Below are 16728 nucleotides of genomic sequence, written 5' to 3'. Positions count from 1 at the left end.
TCGGAGACTGCGGACATACTCCAAGAGATGGTCAGAGACTGTGGACAGGAGATGGTCGGAGACTGCAGACATACTCCAAGAGATGGTTAGAGACTGCGGACATACTCCAAGAGATGGTCAGAGACTGTGGACAGGAGATGGTCAGAGACTGCCGACATACTCTAAGAGATGGTTAGAGACTGCGGACATACTCCAAGAGATGGTTAGAGACTGTGGACATACTCCAAAAGATGGTAAGAGACTGTGGACAGGAGATGGTCGGAGACTGCAGACATACTCCAAGAGATGGTCAGAGACTGTGGAGAGGAGATGGTCGAAGACTGTAGACATACTCCAAGAGATGGTCAGAAACTGTGGACAGGGGATGGTCGGAGACTGCGGACATACTCCAAGAGATGGTCAGAGACTGTGGACAGGAGATGGTCGGAGACTGCAGACATACTCCAAGAGATGGTTAGAGACTGCGGACATACTCCAAGAGATGGTAAGAGACTGTGGACAGGAGATGGTCGGAGACTGCAGACATACTCCAAGAGATGGTTAGAGACTGCGGACATACTCCAAGAGATGGTCAGAGACTGTGGACATACTCCAAGAGATGGTCAGAGACTGTGGACAGGAGATGGTCGGAGACTGCAGACATACTCCAAGAGATGGTTAGAGACTGCGGACATACTCCAAGAGATGGTCAGAGACTGTGGACAGGAGATGGTCGGAGACTGCAGACATACTCCAAGAGATGGTTAGAGACTGCGGACATACTCCAAGAGATGGTAAGAGACTGTGGACAGGAGATGGTCGGAGACTGCAGACATACTCCAAGAGATGGTCGGAGACTGCAGGCATACTCCAAGAGATGGTTAGAGACTGTGGACAGGAGATGGTTGGAGACTGCAGACATACTCCAAGAGATGGTTAGAGACTGTGGACAGGAGATGGTTGGAGACTGCGGACATACTCCAAGAGATGGTTAGAGACTGTGGACAGGAGATGGTCGGAGACTGCGGACATACTCCAAGAGATGGTTAGAGACTGTGGACAGGAGATGGTCGGAGACTGCGGACATACTCCAAGAGATGGTCAGAGACTGTGGACAGGAGATGGTCGGAGACTGCAGGCATACTCCAAGAGATGGTTAGAGACTGTGGACAGGAGATGGTTGGAGACTGCAGACATACTCCAAGAGATGGTCGGAGACTGCAGGCATACTCCAAGAGATGGTCAGAGACTGTGGACAGGAGATGGTTGGAGACTGCAGACATACTCCAAGAGATGGTCAGAGACTGCAGACATACTACAGGAGAAGGTCAGAGACTGCGGTCATACTACAGGAGAAGGTCAGAGATTGCAGGCAAGATACAGAGATGGTCAGCCAAGCCTGCACCCCCCCCCCCTCGCCCGAGCACTGCCAAACCCGCCCCCCTGCCCACCTTTGAGCCTGACCCCTGATCATAACACCCACACTAATCCACTGATTTCAGTGGAGCTAAAAAACTAAATTTACCTTAACCTCCCTAGCAGCCAATTCTAGAAGGGTGCTACTTATGTCAATCATTAGGATGTGGTGTCCATGTTAGATGATTCCCCATTCCAACTCTATTGAGACTGCTACAGTTTTCACCATCAGCGAACCTGAGAAAGCCAAGCAGCCATCGTTGGAGAGCATGTAGATGGGAAGTGGCTGCGAAGAGGCTGCTGGAGATCAGCCACAACCAAGAATAGAAAGAAGGTGAAAACAAGTATTTTATTTTCCAAAAGTGACAATCGTTTACGATGGACGGGGCTTTAACAAACTGAATGTCATTCTGCAAGGTTTTACATCCCCACATAACTAAAATCCATCCTATCTCTCTGCAGCAGATGCTCTCCTGCCCCCTGGTATTGGATTTTCTGCCGTAGAAGTGCCGACATCGATATCAGCAGAAGAGCTGTGTCAATGGCAGCAATAATCCCCATTTCATTTTAGACCGAGTGTGGCTAAAATAATACGCAGGACTAAAAATAGCCTGACATTATTCCGATAGAGGTGTAGAAGTGAAATGACAGAACGAAAATGGAAGCACTGAATTCATTATCATAATCCACGTCTGAAGGATGGAATCTATAAAGAGGAGGAAAGGAAACAACCACAGCTTCCCCTCACCATGGAATCTGATTGTAGAACATACCTTGAAGGATAACCATGGTTGGAGAATGTGGATCCTTCATGGTGCCACCACTCGGCTCTTTGGGTAAATTGGGGTGAATGAGGAAGGGTACCACTGAAAAATGTTCTCACGAGATTGCTGGGAGCCCATGAATTTAATAAAGAAACTACTGGTAATGATAAGAAAAATTTAGAGCTCTCAAAATTTGCCAAAATTGGAAGATTTATGTGCAATAAAAATAAACATTTAGAGCTCTCAAAATTTGCCAAAATTGGAAGATTTATGTGCAATAAAAATAAACATTTAGAGCTCTCAAAATTTGCCAAAATTGGAAGATTTATGTGCAATAAAAATAAACATTTAGAGCTCTCAAAATTTGCCAAAATTGGAAGATTTACGTGCAATAAAAAAATACATTTAGAGCTCTTAAAATTTAAAAAAATTGGAATATTTATGTGCAATAAAAATAAACATTTAGACCTCTCAAAATTTGCCAAAATTGGAAGATGTATGTGCAATAAAAATATACATTTAGATCCTGGCCGTATCTTCTATCGGTCCTTCATCGCTTTGGCTTTGGCCCTTCCTTTTTACGCTGGATCTCTTCGCTATACACATCTCCTCAAGCGAAGCTTAGATACTACGGATTCGAGTCTTCTACGTTCTCGGTTGCCAGAGGCACTAGACAAGGCTGCCCGCTTTCCCCTTTACTTTTTATCTTAGCCTTGGAACCGTTGGCCGAAGCCATCCGTTTACATCCTGATATTAAGGGGATTGATGTGGCCGGCTCCCAACATAAATTGTCTTTGTTTGCAGATGACATATTATTGTCAATCTCGAACCCGGGGATTACTCTGCCTAATTTGCTCGCAGTCCTCGATTCCTTTGCAGCCCTTTCAGGTTTACATGTCAACCCAGCAAAATCAAGAGCTGTGTCAGTTACCCTCTCACCATCACTTTTGGTTACTCTGAAGCAAACGTTCCCCTTTCAATGGCTTTCGGCATTACCGTATTTAGGAATTAAGCTTACCCCGACCTATGATGGACTGTATCAGGCTAATTTTCCTACTGTTTTTCATGAGCTGACTGAGTTATTGTCCTCTTGGTCTCATTTCCCGCTTTCATGGTTCGGCAGAATTAATGCAATCCGTATGACCTATCTCCCAAAACTACTTTACCTATTTCGTGTCTTGCCAGTTCCAGTACCTTCGCATATATTGCGTATCCATCAGCGAAAACTTTTGTCCTTTATCTGGAGCTCCTCTCGACCCAGAATTAGCAAACATATCTTATTCGCGCGACGGAGTGCGGGCGGGTTATCGGTTCTGAATCTCCAGTCTTATTATTTGGCAGCTAATATTGCCCCCTTGGCTCATGTTCATGCATCTCATCACTTCCCTCTGTGGGCTGTTGTAGATATGATGGACTCTCATCCAATACCGCTCTCCTCCTTGCCATGGCTTCCTCCTTCTCAACGTCCATCTACCCTTAGTCCAACGCTGACGTTATCGCTACGTCTTTGGGATTCTATCAAATACTCCGCTGGCCTTATCTCTCCTCACCTGCCGCTGTTACGTCTATTACATAATCCATTATTCCCTCCGGGTAGGGATAATCCTAGACAGTTTGCATGGTGGCAGGCGCATGGTTTTTATGATGTTCACTCACTTCTATCTCCCACTAGAATAATTACCTTTGACGCTCTGCGCTCTTCTTATAATATCCCCCTTCGAGAACATTTTGGTTACCTTCAACTTCATCATTTCCTAAAAACACTGATACGTACACATTCGGGACCTTATCGTCTGTCTCCCTTTGAAAGCCAGTGCAGACATAGACCTCATGCCCCGGGTTTGATCTCTTTGATTTATTCTTCCATTATATCTTATAGAACCCCTCCGGTTCATTCTTACCATCAGCGTTGGCAGTCTGAATTAGGGGGGACCCTGGATCAACAGGACTGGCAGAACATGACCCAAGCAATCTCTAAATGTTCTAGGAATGTCATTATCCTTGAGAATGCCTACAAAATTCTATACCGATGGTATTATACGCCTGCTCGCCTAGCTAGTTTTATCCCTACATATTCCCCAGTCTGTTTTCGGGGTTGCCAACAATTGGGCACCATGGCCCACATATGGTGGACTTGCCCTAAAGTAAGTAGATTATGGATTAGGGTGTACGCCCTTCTCCGCACTATCCTTCACACAGACATCAAGCGTAATCCGTATGAAGCACTTTTATTTAAACCATTGGAGGGTCTTCTCCGTTCTGAACGGCAGCTGGCATCACACTTATTTATGGCAACTAAATTGACAATTGCAAGGGCTTGGAAGACTCCTGTCCTTAGTTTTGAGGCTGTCAAAAACCGGATGAATTTCATCATGGTTAATGATAAATTGACAGCCATATTGTTAGATACCCATACAAAATTTTTGCAGATATGGCGCCCCTGGTTGGATGTAGCTCAACCCTCGAGATTCGACCAATCTCTCCTGTCGATATGAGGTTGGATTTTGCCGTGATCCCCTTGGAGCCCCAACTTCCCCCCCTTTCCCCTTTTTTTTTTTTTTTTTTGTGTTGTCGTTGTTGTTTGTGATGTCCGTGTCTCTCTATTGTATGTCTTTTCCTTTCCTGCTGTTCAATTTGTCCTTAAATATATTTCACAGATTGTGCTTGTTGTTTTCTGCGCTACATCCGCAATACTTTCTTTAGGTTATGAACATGAATAATTTTTTGGAGAGGCCTCTTCTTGGGCCTCTCATGTTTTCTATAATGTTGATGTAGCTAAAACTCTCTCTGGAGTTTACATTATCATGGACCCACAAAGGTTTGTTAATCATTCCCTTATAACCCCTTCCTTCACTTATTCCTACAAGGCTTCTATGTTAACTCTTCAGCTTATGTCTTTATTGATGCATGCCTTGAATAAGTTCCTCGTCATTTAATATGATCCATAATTGTTGGTCCTTGAATTTATGCTCCGAATGTCTGTTTATTTTTTGCTTACTATTCAATAAAGTTCTTTGTAAAAGAAAAATATACATTTAGAGCTCTTAAAATTTGCCAAAATTGGAAGATTTATGTGCAATAAAAATAAACATTTAGAGCTCTCAAAATTTGCCAAAATTGGAAGATTTATGTGCAATAAAAATAAACATTTAGAGCTCTCAAAATTTGACAAAATTGGAAGATTTATGTGCAATAAAAATACACATTTAGAGCTCTCAAAATTTGACAAAATTGGAAGATTTATGTGCAGTAAAAATATACATTTAGAGCTCTCACAATTTGCCAAAATTGAAAGAGTCATGTGCAATAAAAATCTAAATTTAGAGTTCTCAAAATTTTGCCAAAATTGGAAATTTCTGTACAATAAATATATCAATACTCTGCGCTACCACACCTTCAGATACTTTATCAATATATGAACGTAAATAAAAGTGACCCAACTAAAAATCATGATGTGCAGTTGCCACTGAACACCGTTGTGTATTCCTCATTGTGCAAATATAAATAAAACACCTTTTATTGAATAAAAAAACTGCCAGAAGGTACACTCACAATAAAAGTGCACTATAGCCAGGGCACATAGTAAATCACTTCAATATATGTTACACTGCCCCCTTAAGATTGCAGATCAGCATCACCTCTCCATAGCAGCATTTCTCTGACCACTTCTGGGTATTGCATGTAACATCACTGTCTCCTCACTAACACATTTCGTCACCATTCACTTCCTGCCAGGAAAAGCATGCCGATAGACCAAATGGCTCCTCTGGAAGAACTTGCAATGCCAAGCTGCGGTTTCTAAAGCAAGCAAAATCCTCTCTTGTATTAAAAGGGGTATAGACTCCAGAGAGAAAGATATCACCCCCCCATCCCCCGGTACAAACCATTAGTAAAACCTCATCTGGAATATGCAGTTCAGTTTTGGGCACCAATTCACAAAAAGAACATTGGGAACTGGAGAAAGTACAGAGAAGGGCAACCAAACTGAGAAGAGGCATGGAGGAGATCAGCTATGAGGAAAGATTAGAGGAACTGAATTTATTCCCTCTTGAGAAGAGGAGATTAAGAGGGGATATGATCTCCATGTATAATACATAAGGGGGGGATATGATCTCCATGTATAATACATAAGGGGGGATATGATCTCCATGTATAATACATAAGGGGGGATATGATCTCCATGTATAATACATAAGGGGAGATATGATCTCCATGTATAATACATAAGGGGGGGATATGATCTCCATGTATAATACATAAGGGGGGTATGATCTCCATGTATAATACATAAGGGGGGTATGATCTCCATGTATAATACATAAGGGGGGGATATGATCTCCATGTATAATACATAAGGGGAGATATGATCTCCATGTATAATACATAAGGGGGGATATGATCTCCATGTATAATACATAAGGGGGGATATGATCTCCATGTATAATACATAAGGGGGATATGATCTCCATGTATAATACATAAGGGGGGTATGATCTCCAGTATAATACATAAGGGGGGTATGATCTCCATGTATAATACATAAGGGGGGTATGATCTCCATGTATAATACATAAGGGGGGGATATGATCTCCATGTATAATACATAAGGGGAGATATGATCTCCATGTATAATACATAAGGGGGGATATGATCTCCATGTATAATACATAGGGGGGATATGATCTCCATGTATAATACATAAGGGGGATATGATCTCCATGTATAATACATAAGGGGGGTATGATCTCCATGTATAATTCATAAGGGGGATATGATCTCCATGTATAATACATTAGGGGGGATATGATCACCATGTATAATACATAAGGGGGGATATGATCTCCATGTATAATACATAAGGGGGATATGATCTCCATGTATAATACATAAGGGGGATATGATCTCCATGTATAATACATAAGGGGGGATATGATCTCCATGTATAATTCATAAGAGGGGATATGATCTCCATGTATAATACATAAGGGGGATATGATCTCCATGTATAATACATAAGGGGGGATATGATCTCCATGTATATTACATAAGGGGGGGATATGATCTCCATGTATAATTCATACGAGGGGATATGATCTCCATGTATAATACATAAGGGGGATATGATATCCATGTATAATACATAAGGGGGATATGATCTCCATGTATAATACATAAGGGGGGATATGATCTCCATGTATAATACATAAGGGGGGATATGATCTCCATGTATAATACATAAGGGGGGATATGATCTCCATGTATAATACATAAGGGGGATATGATATCCATGTATAATACATAAGGGGGGATATGATCTCCATGTATAATACATAAGGGGGGAGATATGATCTCCATGTATAATTCATAAGGGGGGATATGATCTCCATGTATAATACATTAGGGAGGATATGATCACCATGTATAATACACAAGGGGGGAGATTTGATCTCCATGTATAATACATAAGGGGGGATATGATCTCCATGTATAATACATAAGGGGGATATGATCTCCATGTATAATTCATAAGGGGGATATGATCCCCATGTATAATACATAAGGGGGGATATGATCTCCATGTATAATACATAAGGGGGGATATGATCTCCATGTATAATACATAAGGGGGGGATATGATCTCCATGTATAATACATAAGGGGGGATATGATCTCCATGTATAATACATAAGGGGGGATATGATCTCCATGTATAATACATAAGGGGGGGGGGATATGATCTCCATGTATAATACATCATTGGTTCATAGAATATAACTGGATATAACATTTATAGGTAAAGTTGATCCCATTGCCTCTCGGGGGATCAGGAACAAATTTTTTCCTCTGCAGAAGCAAATTGGATCGTGCTTTGCTGGGTTTTTTTGCCTTCCTCTGGATCAACTGTGGGTGTAGGATTATAACTTTTTTTTTTTTTTTGGTTGAGCTGGATGGACTTTTGTCTTTATTCGGCCAGACTAACTATGTAACTTTTGTGCACAGGCTAATACATGTTCCCTCTCATGCTTGCAGGAATTGGGCACATGCTAATGTGCATACCTGTGCGCATACACATGTGCGCTTATGTGCACTGGTGACAGATGTTGGTGCCAAACGGGCTAGTTAAGCTGGACCAGTAAGCTGGGACTTGAAGGATAAATATACATGGACCCTTAATTAGTGCTTAATAAGAAGACTGTCTTTGGTTGTTTTTAAGGGCACAATGGGGATTATATGGTTGCTGTGGGTTGCAGAAGTTCTTTTCAACCTTCCATCACAAAGACTTTACCCCCCAAAAATTGCAAAAAGGATAAATAAAATGTAATGTGATAGTACACAAAAAACTACCTTAAATACACCGAAAAAAAACATTTAAACCCTCTAAGGGAAAAACCATAAAGTCACATGGGGCATGGGCATCCAACTGGATCACTGCTCTGGGTGACCAAGGAGATCATAGAGAGTCCCAAGTTCTCTCAATTTCCTATCCCACCTGAATTGCCGCTGTAGTCAAGTTCCACCTTCAGTGGAGAATACAGACTGCCCCTGCCTACACAGGTATTAAGCGTAGGGATTGGGTCCGCTAGTGGGCAGCTGGATGGGAGCAACCCATAAAATAGGCAAGACGAGTGGCCCCTGTATGTATATTTGCAAAGTCTTGGTGGTACAACCCATAAAGTGCTCATGATTTGAGTGCTCCCACCTGAAAAATGCAGAACTTAGATGGGGTCAGGGCCAGGGATGGACTGACCATTTTGAAACTCTGGCACTACCCGAGGGCCTGGGGTCAGTAGGGGGCCCCATGAGATGCCCCTGGTACCTTTTTCATAGGCTTTTTTGAGTTTGGGCAAGGACACAGGGGCCCCATGATCCCCTATTGCCTGAGGCACCATGAGTTGTCAGTCTGCCCCTGGTCAGGGCTGTGGAAAAGGGGGTACCACCGGTCCTCCTGTATGGAGCCCAGGCCAGCAGGGGGGCCCAGCCAGCTGAGTAAATCGGATGGGTGTAGGGAGGGTGATCAGCACGGTGGGAATGCAATTACTGGAACTGATCCCCTGTATGGCTCTCTGTGCAGCAGCTGAAAGCCGGCTTCTTCTCCTCTCATTCCCGCTTGCATTCAGCTGCTGCAGAGAGAGAGCCATACAGGGGATTGATTCCAGTAATTGCCCCCCCCCGCCACACCCATCACCTCCCTGTGCACCATACATTGTTGCCCAGACCCCTCTATGTGCCCACCCCTGCAGTGCTCCTTGGTTCCCCCCTCTCCTTCCCACTGGTAACTGCAAACACACAATAGGATCCTTCATGATAATGAACACAGCAAGTGATCAGTACCTCTTACTCACTGTGTTCATTCATAACTGAAGCATAGTAATCTGTGGGGGGGTTTTTTTTGGGGGGGGCCTGTCAGCTTTGTTGTATGGGGCCCCGTGGTTTCTAACAGCAGCCCTGGGTGGAGTTATCAGGAACCATAACGTATGTATTAAATCAAGGAATAGAGTGTCCCACCCTACCACTCCTCCACCCATAGCTGAAATAGTTCTGAGTGGCCTGAACCATTAATATCATTTAGAAAATGGTGGGACAGCAGAATTCAATGGATAGAAATAGAAGCCGGCATTCATAGGATGACAATAAATACATAACCTCAATATTTCACTGTTGGCATGTTTCAAGATGACACAAGATAACAAAGATACAACTGGCCACATCAACTATAAAGGGCACATACAATGCTAATAAAAATTGATGATGATGATTATTATTATTAATAATAATAATAATAATAATAATAATAATAATATTATAATAATTATTATTATTAATAATAATAATGATAATAATATAATAATTATAATGATAATATTAATATAATAATAATAATGATAATAGTAGTATTAACAATAATAATAATAATGTTTCAAGATGACACAAGATAACAAAGATACTACTGGCCACATCAACTATATTGGGCACATACAATGCTAATAAAAAATTATTATTATTATTATTATTATTATTATTAATAATATAATAATTATTAATATTATTATCATGATTATTATTAATAATCATGATAATAATAGTAGTAATAACAATAATAATACAAATATAATTATTATTGTTATTATTATTATTAATAATAAAATTAATAATGATAATAATAGTAATAATAATAATAATAATAATTGTAGTAGTATTAATAGTAATATTAATGATAATAATAGTAATTTTAAAAATAATAATAATAATAATGTTTCAAGATGACACAAGATAACAAAGATACTACTGGCCACATCAACTATAAAGGGCACATACAATGCTAATAAAAAACGATTGTTATTATTATTATTAATAATAATAATAATAATATAAGAATAATTATTATTGTTATTATTAATAATAATAATAATAATAATGATAATAATAATAAAATAATAATTATTAATATTATTGTTATTAATATTATTAATAATAATAATAATAATAATGATAATAGTAGTATTAACAATAATAATAATAATAATAATAATGTTTTAAGATGACACAATATAACAAAGATACTTCTGGCCACATCAACTATATTGGGCACATACGATGCTAATAAAAAAATGATTATTATTAATAATGATAATGATAATAATAACAATATAATAATAATAATAATATAACATATTACAACATAAATTAATGCATAAATATAAAAGATAATACATGAAAAATGCAGTACAAGAACATTAACCCTCACATTCACCAACGTCGAAAAAGTGTTCTACCCAACGGACTGGGTTTAAAGATGCCAAACCCTGAATTGCCCATGTGAGCCTCAAAACACTCTTCAAAATCAGATCTTCTCCATACCTCAATCTGATATAACTGACACACCACCGCAATCCCATCGACTTTTATTCGCAAGCATGCAAATCGGTTACATTGTAAGTCAGGTTGAAAAAAAAAAAGAAACAAGTCCATTAAATTCAACCAATTTGGGCAACTGAAAACTGCAACTGCTAAATGAAAAAAAAAAGGAAAATAAAAGGAAAATGATACATATGCGCAAATGAAATAAAAAATATATACAACTAAATGGAATGGAATTGATGCAAAAAACACAGCGAGGTTCAGTGCTGAGCACCATACGGTAACCCACGGTGGTAGCCGGTGGTAAGCATGCCACGTGGTGCTCCAGGTGGGATTAGGCTTCATACAGCATAGTCACATCTCAGGGGTCGGATCAGCTCATCTCCACCCAACCAATCAAATCAACCGGCTCCAGGAACACTGCGCACCAAGATGCCAAATAGTATTCTTTCTTTATTAAAATAGCCAGTATGAGCATGCTCTGTGCTGACGCGTTTTGTCCTGGTCACAAAGTAACTACCCAACCAGCATTCTATAGAAACAATTAATATCACATGATCATATTGTAGGCATAAGTTTATTGAGATAAGAGATCGATTATTTATTACAGACCTTTATATTGCACCAATTATTTACATTCTATTCATTTAGTCCCTGCCCCCAAGGAGCTAATGATCTAAGATCCCCATCTCTCATCAGTCCCTGCCCCCAAGGAGCATATGCTCTATGATCCCTATCTCTCATCAGTCCCTGCCCCCAAGGAGCTTATGCTCTAAGATCCCTATCTCTCATCAGTCCTTGCCCCCAAGGAGCTTATGCTCTAAGATCACTAACTCTCATCAGTCCCTTCCCCCAAGGAGCTTATGCTCTAAGATCCCTATCTCTCATCAGTCCCTGCCCCCAAGGAGCTTATGCTCTAAGATCCCCATCTCTCATCAGTCCCTGCCCCCAAGGAGCTTATGCTCTAAGATCCCTCTCTCTCTCATCAGTCCCTGCCCCCAAGGAGCTTATGCTCTAAGATCACTAACTCTCATCAGTCCCTGCCCCCAAGGAGCTTATGCTCTAAGATCCCCATCTCTCATCAGTCCCTGCCCCCAAGGACCTTATGCTCTAAGATCCCTATCTCTCATCCGTCCCTGCCCCCAAGGAGCTTATGCTCTAAGATCCCCATCTCTCATCAGTCCCTGCCCCCAAGGAGCTTATGCTCTAAGATACCTCTCTCTCTCATCAGTCCCTGCCCCCAAGGAGCTTATGCTCTAAGATCACTAACTCTCATCAGTCCCTGCCCCCAAGGAGCTTATGATCGAAGGTTCTCTCTGATCCACCCCAGTGTTCCTAGCTTGATCTAGAGTTCCTATTTTACCTATGTCCCTGCCCTCAAGGAGCTTATGCTTTAAGGTCCCTATCCTTTATCAGTCTCTGCCCTCAAGACGCTTGCATTCTAAGGTCCCTATTGCACATTATTCTCCATCCTCAAAGAACTTATTATCTAAGGTCCCTATCTCACATCAGTCCCTGCCCCCGAGGGGCTTACATTCCAAGGCCTCCATCTCTTATCAGTCACTGTCCTCCAGGAGTTCACAATCTAATTTCCGTATCTCACATCAGTCCCCATGCTTACGGAGCTTGCCATCTAAGATTCCTATCTGTCATCAGTCCCTACCCTCAAGGTGCTTACCTTCTGAGTTCCCTATTGTACACCAGTCCCTCCCCTCCAGGAGTTTATGATGTAAGGTTCTCTCTGATCCCCCCGTGTTCACAGCTTGATCTAGAGTTCCTATTTTACCTATGTCCCTGCCCTCAAGGAGCTTATGCTTTAAGGTCCCTATCTCTTATCAGTCTCTGCCCTCAAGACGCTTGCATTCTAAGGTCCCTGTTGGACATTATTCTCCATCCTCAAGGAACTTACCATCTAAGGTCCCTATCTCACATCATTCTCCATCCTCAAGGAACTTACCATCTAAGGTCCCTATCTCACATCATTCTCCATCCTCAAGGAACTTACCATCTAAGGTCCCAATCTCACATCATACTCCATCCTCAAGGAACTTACCATCTAAGGTCCCTATCTCACATCAGTCCCTGCCCCTGAGGGTACCCTACATTCCAAGGCCTCCATTTCTCATTAGTCACTGTCCTCAAAGAGCTCACAATCTAAGATTCCTATCTCTCATCAGTCCCTACCCTCAAGGTGCTTACCTTCTTAGTTCCCTATTGTACACCAGTCCCTGACTTCAAGGAGCGTATGATCTGAAGTCCGTACCTCATCTACTGTATGTCTCTGCCTTCAAGGAGCTTATGATCTACAGCCCATATCTCTCATCAGTCCCTATTCTCAGGGAGCTTATGATCTAAGGTCTGTAGTTCTCATCAGTCTCTGCACTGAAGACGCTTGCATTCTAAGGTCCCTATCACACATCATTCTCCATCCTCAAGGAACTTACCATCTAAGGTCCCTATCTCACATCAATCCCTACCCTCAAGGTTCTTACCTTTTAAGTTCCCTATTGTACACCAGTCCCTGACTTCAAGGGGCGTATGATCTGAAGTCTGTACCTCATCTACTGTATGTCTCTGCCTTCAAGGAGCTTATGATCTACAGCCCATATCTCTCATCAGTCCCTATCCTCAGGGAGCGTATGATCTAAGGTCTGTATATCTCATCAGTCTCTGCACTCAAGACGCTTGCATTCTAAGGTCCCTATCGCACATCATTCTCCATCCTCAATGAACTTACCATCTAAGGTCCCTATCGCACATCATTCTCCATCCTCAAGGAACTTACCATCTAAGGTCCCTGTCTCCCATCAGTCCCTGCCCCTGAGGGGCTTACATTCCAAGGCCTCCATCTCTTATCAGTCATTGTCCTCAAGGAGCTCACAATCTAAGGTCCGTATCTCTCATCAGTCCCTGCCCTCACGAAGCTTATGATCTAAGGTCCCTATCTCTCATTACTCCCTGCCCTCCTGGAGTTTATGATGTAAGGTCCTTCTCTCTGATCAGTCCCTGTGTTCAAATAGTTTGATCTAGAGTTCCTATTTCACCTATGTCCCGGCCTTCAAGCGGCCTCTGCTTTGAGGTCCCTATCTCTTATCATTCTCTGCTCTCAAGGAGCTTGCATTCTACGGTTTCCATCTCACTTCAGTCCCTGTCCTCGAGGGTACCTTACATTCCAAGGTCTCCACTTCTCATCCGTCACCGTCCTCAAGGAGCTCACAGTCTAAGGTCCCTATCTCACATCAGTCCCTATGCTTACGGAGCTTGCCATCTAAGATTCCTATCTGCCATCAGTCCCTACCCTCAAGGTGCTTACCTTCTAAGTTCCCTATCGCACATCAGTCCAAGCCTTTAAGATGATCTGAAGTCCCTACCTCATCTATTGTATGTCCCTGCCCTCAAGGAGCCTATGATCTACAGTCCATATCCCTCATCAGTCTCTATCTAAGGGACCTTACGATCTAAGGTCTGCATATTCATCAGTCCCTGCCGTCATGAAGCTTACGATATAAGGTCCTTATATCGATCTTTCATCAGTCCTTACCCCCGTGGAGCTTATGATCTAAGGTCCCTATCTGTCATCATTCCCTGCCCTCATGAAGCTTATGATATAAGGTTCCTATCTCACATCAGTCCCTGTCCTCAAGGAATTTATTATGTAAGGTCCCTAGCTCATATCAGTTCCTTCTCTCAAGGAACTTACAATCTATGGTCCCTATTACACATCAATCCCTGCCTCAAGGAGCTTTAAGGTCCCTATCTCACATCAGTCCCTGTCCTCAAGGAATTTATTATGTAAGGTCCCTAGCTCATATCAGTTCCTTCCCTCAAGGAACTTACAATCTATGGTCCCTATTACACATCAATCCCTGCCTCAAGGAGCTTTAAGGTCCCTATCTCACATCAGTCCCTGTCCTCAAGGAGTTTATAATCTAAGGTCCCTATCTCATATCAGTTCTTTCCCTCAAGGAACTTACAATCTATGGTCCCTATTACACATCGAACCCTGCCTCAGGGAGCTTTAAGGTCCCTATCTCTCATCAATTCCTTCCCTTAAAAAAAAATACCTTACTATCTAAGGCCCCTATCTTTTATCAGTCCTTGCCCTCAAGGAACCTACAATCTATGGTCCCTATTTCCCATCAATCTCTGCCCTTCAGGAGCTTAGAAATTAAGGTCCTTATCTCACATCAGTCCCTGCCATCAAGGATCTAACGATCTAAGGTCCCTTTCTGATATCAGTTCTTGCCCTCAAGGAACACACAATCTAAGGTGCCTATTAAACATCAGTCACAGCCCTCAAGGAGCTTCCAATTTAAGGTCCTTCTCTCCCATCAGTCCTTGTTTTTAAGTGACTTACTATCTAAGGTCTCTATCTTTTATCAGTCCTTGCCCTCAGGGAGCTTACCATCTAAGGTCCCTATTTCCCTTCAGTCCCTGCCCTTGAGGAGTTTAGAATCTAAGGTCCTTATCTCACATCAGTCCCTGCCATCAAGGATCTAACGATCTAAGGTCCCTTTCTGATATCAGTTCTTGTCCTGAAGGAACACACAATCTAAGGTGCCTATTAAACATCAGCCCTCAAGGAACTTACAATTTAAGGTCCCTCTCTCCCATCAGTCCCTAAGTGACTTACTATCTAAGGTCTCTATCTTTTATCAGTCCCTGCCCTCAGGGAGTTTACCATCTAAGGTCCCTATTTCCCATCAATCCCTGCCCTTGAGGAGCTTAGAATCTAAGGTCCTTATCTCACATCAGTCCCTGCCATCAAGGATCTAACGATCTAAGGTCCTACTCTCAGGGAGCTTACCATCTAAGGTCCCTATTTCCCATCAATCCCTGCCCTTGAGGAGCTTAGAATCTAAGGTCCTTATCTCACATCAGTCCCTGCCATCAAGGATCTAACGATCTAAGGTCCTACTCTCAGGGAGCTTACCATCTAAGGTCCCTATTTCCCATCAATCCCTGCCCTCAGGGAGCTTACCATCTAAGGTCCTTATCTCACATCAGTCCTTGCCATCAAGGATCTATCGATCTAAGGTCCCTGCCCTCAGGGAGCTTACCATCTAAGGTCCTTATCTCACATCAGTCCCTGCCATCAAGGATCTAATGATCTAAGGTCCCTTTCTGATATCAGTTCTTGTCCTCAAGGAACACACAATCTAAGGTGCCTATTAAACATCAGTCACAGCCCTAAAGGAACTTGCAATTTAAGGTCCTTCTCTCCCATCAGTCCCTGTTTTTAAGTGACGTACTATCTAAGGTCTCTATCTTTTATCAGTCCCTGGCCTCAGGGAGCTTACCATCTAAGGTCCCTATTTCCCATCAATCCCTGTCCTTCAGGAGCTTAGAATCTAAGGTCCTTATCTCACATCAGTCCCTGCCATCAAGGATCTAACGATCTAAAGTCCCTGCCCTCAGGGAGCTTACCATCTAAGGTCCCTATTTCCCATCAATCCCTGCCCTTGAGGAGTTTAGAATCTAAGGTCCTTATCTCACATCAGTCCCTGCCATCAAGGATCTAACGATCTAAGGTCCCTTTCTGATATCAGTTCTTGTCCTCAAGGAACACACAATCTAAGGTGCCTATTAAACATCAGCCCTCAAGGAACTAACAATTTAAGGTCCCTCTCTCCCATCAGTCCCTGCCATCAAGGATCTAACAATCTAAGGTCCTACTCTGAGGGAGCTTTCCATCTAAGGTCCCTATTTC

The 16728-nt window shown here is 42.1% G+C and overlaps 1 protein-coding gene across 1 annotated transcript in view; it reads right to left on the bottom strand.

The window, feature by feature from the left end:
• Nucleotides 1-16728, bottom strand: part of MMEL1 (membrane metalloendopeptidase like 1) — a 275311-nt gene that overhangs the window by 257555 nt on the left and 1028 nt on the right. The gene's annotated exons all lie outside the window — the stretch shown is intronic.

Source organism: Staurois parvus, unplaced genomic scaffold (assembly GCF_062004578.1).
Source record: "Staurois parvus isolate SC_StPar_1 unplaced genomic scaffold, SC_StPar_1.0 ptg001357l, whole genome shotgun sequence".
NCBI lineage: Eukaryota > Metazoa > Chordata > Amphibia > Anura > Ranidae > Staurois > Staurois parvus.
The sequence above is the reverse complement of the archived record's forward strand: the minus strand, read 5'-3'. Positions and strand labels throughout refer to the sequence as shown.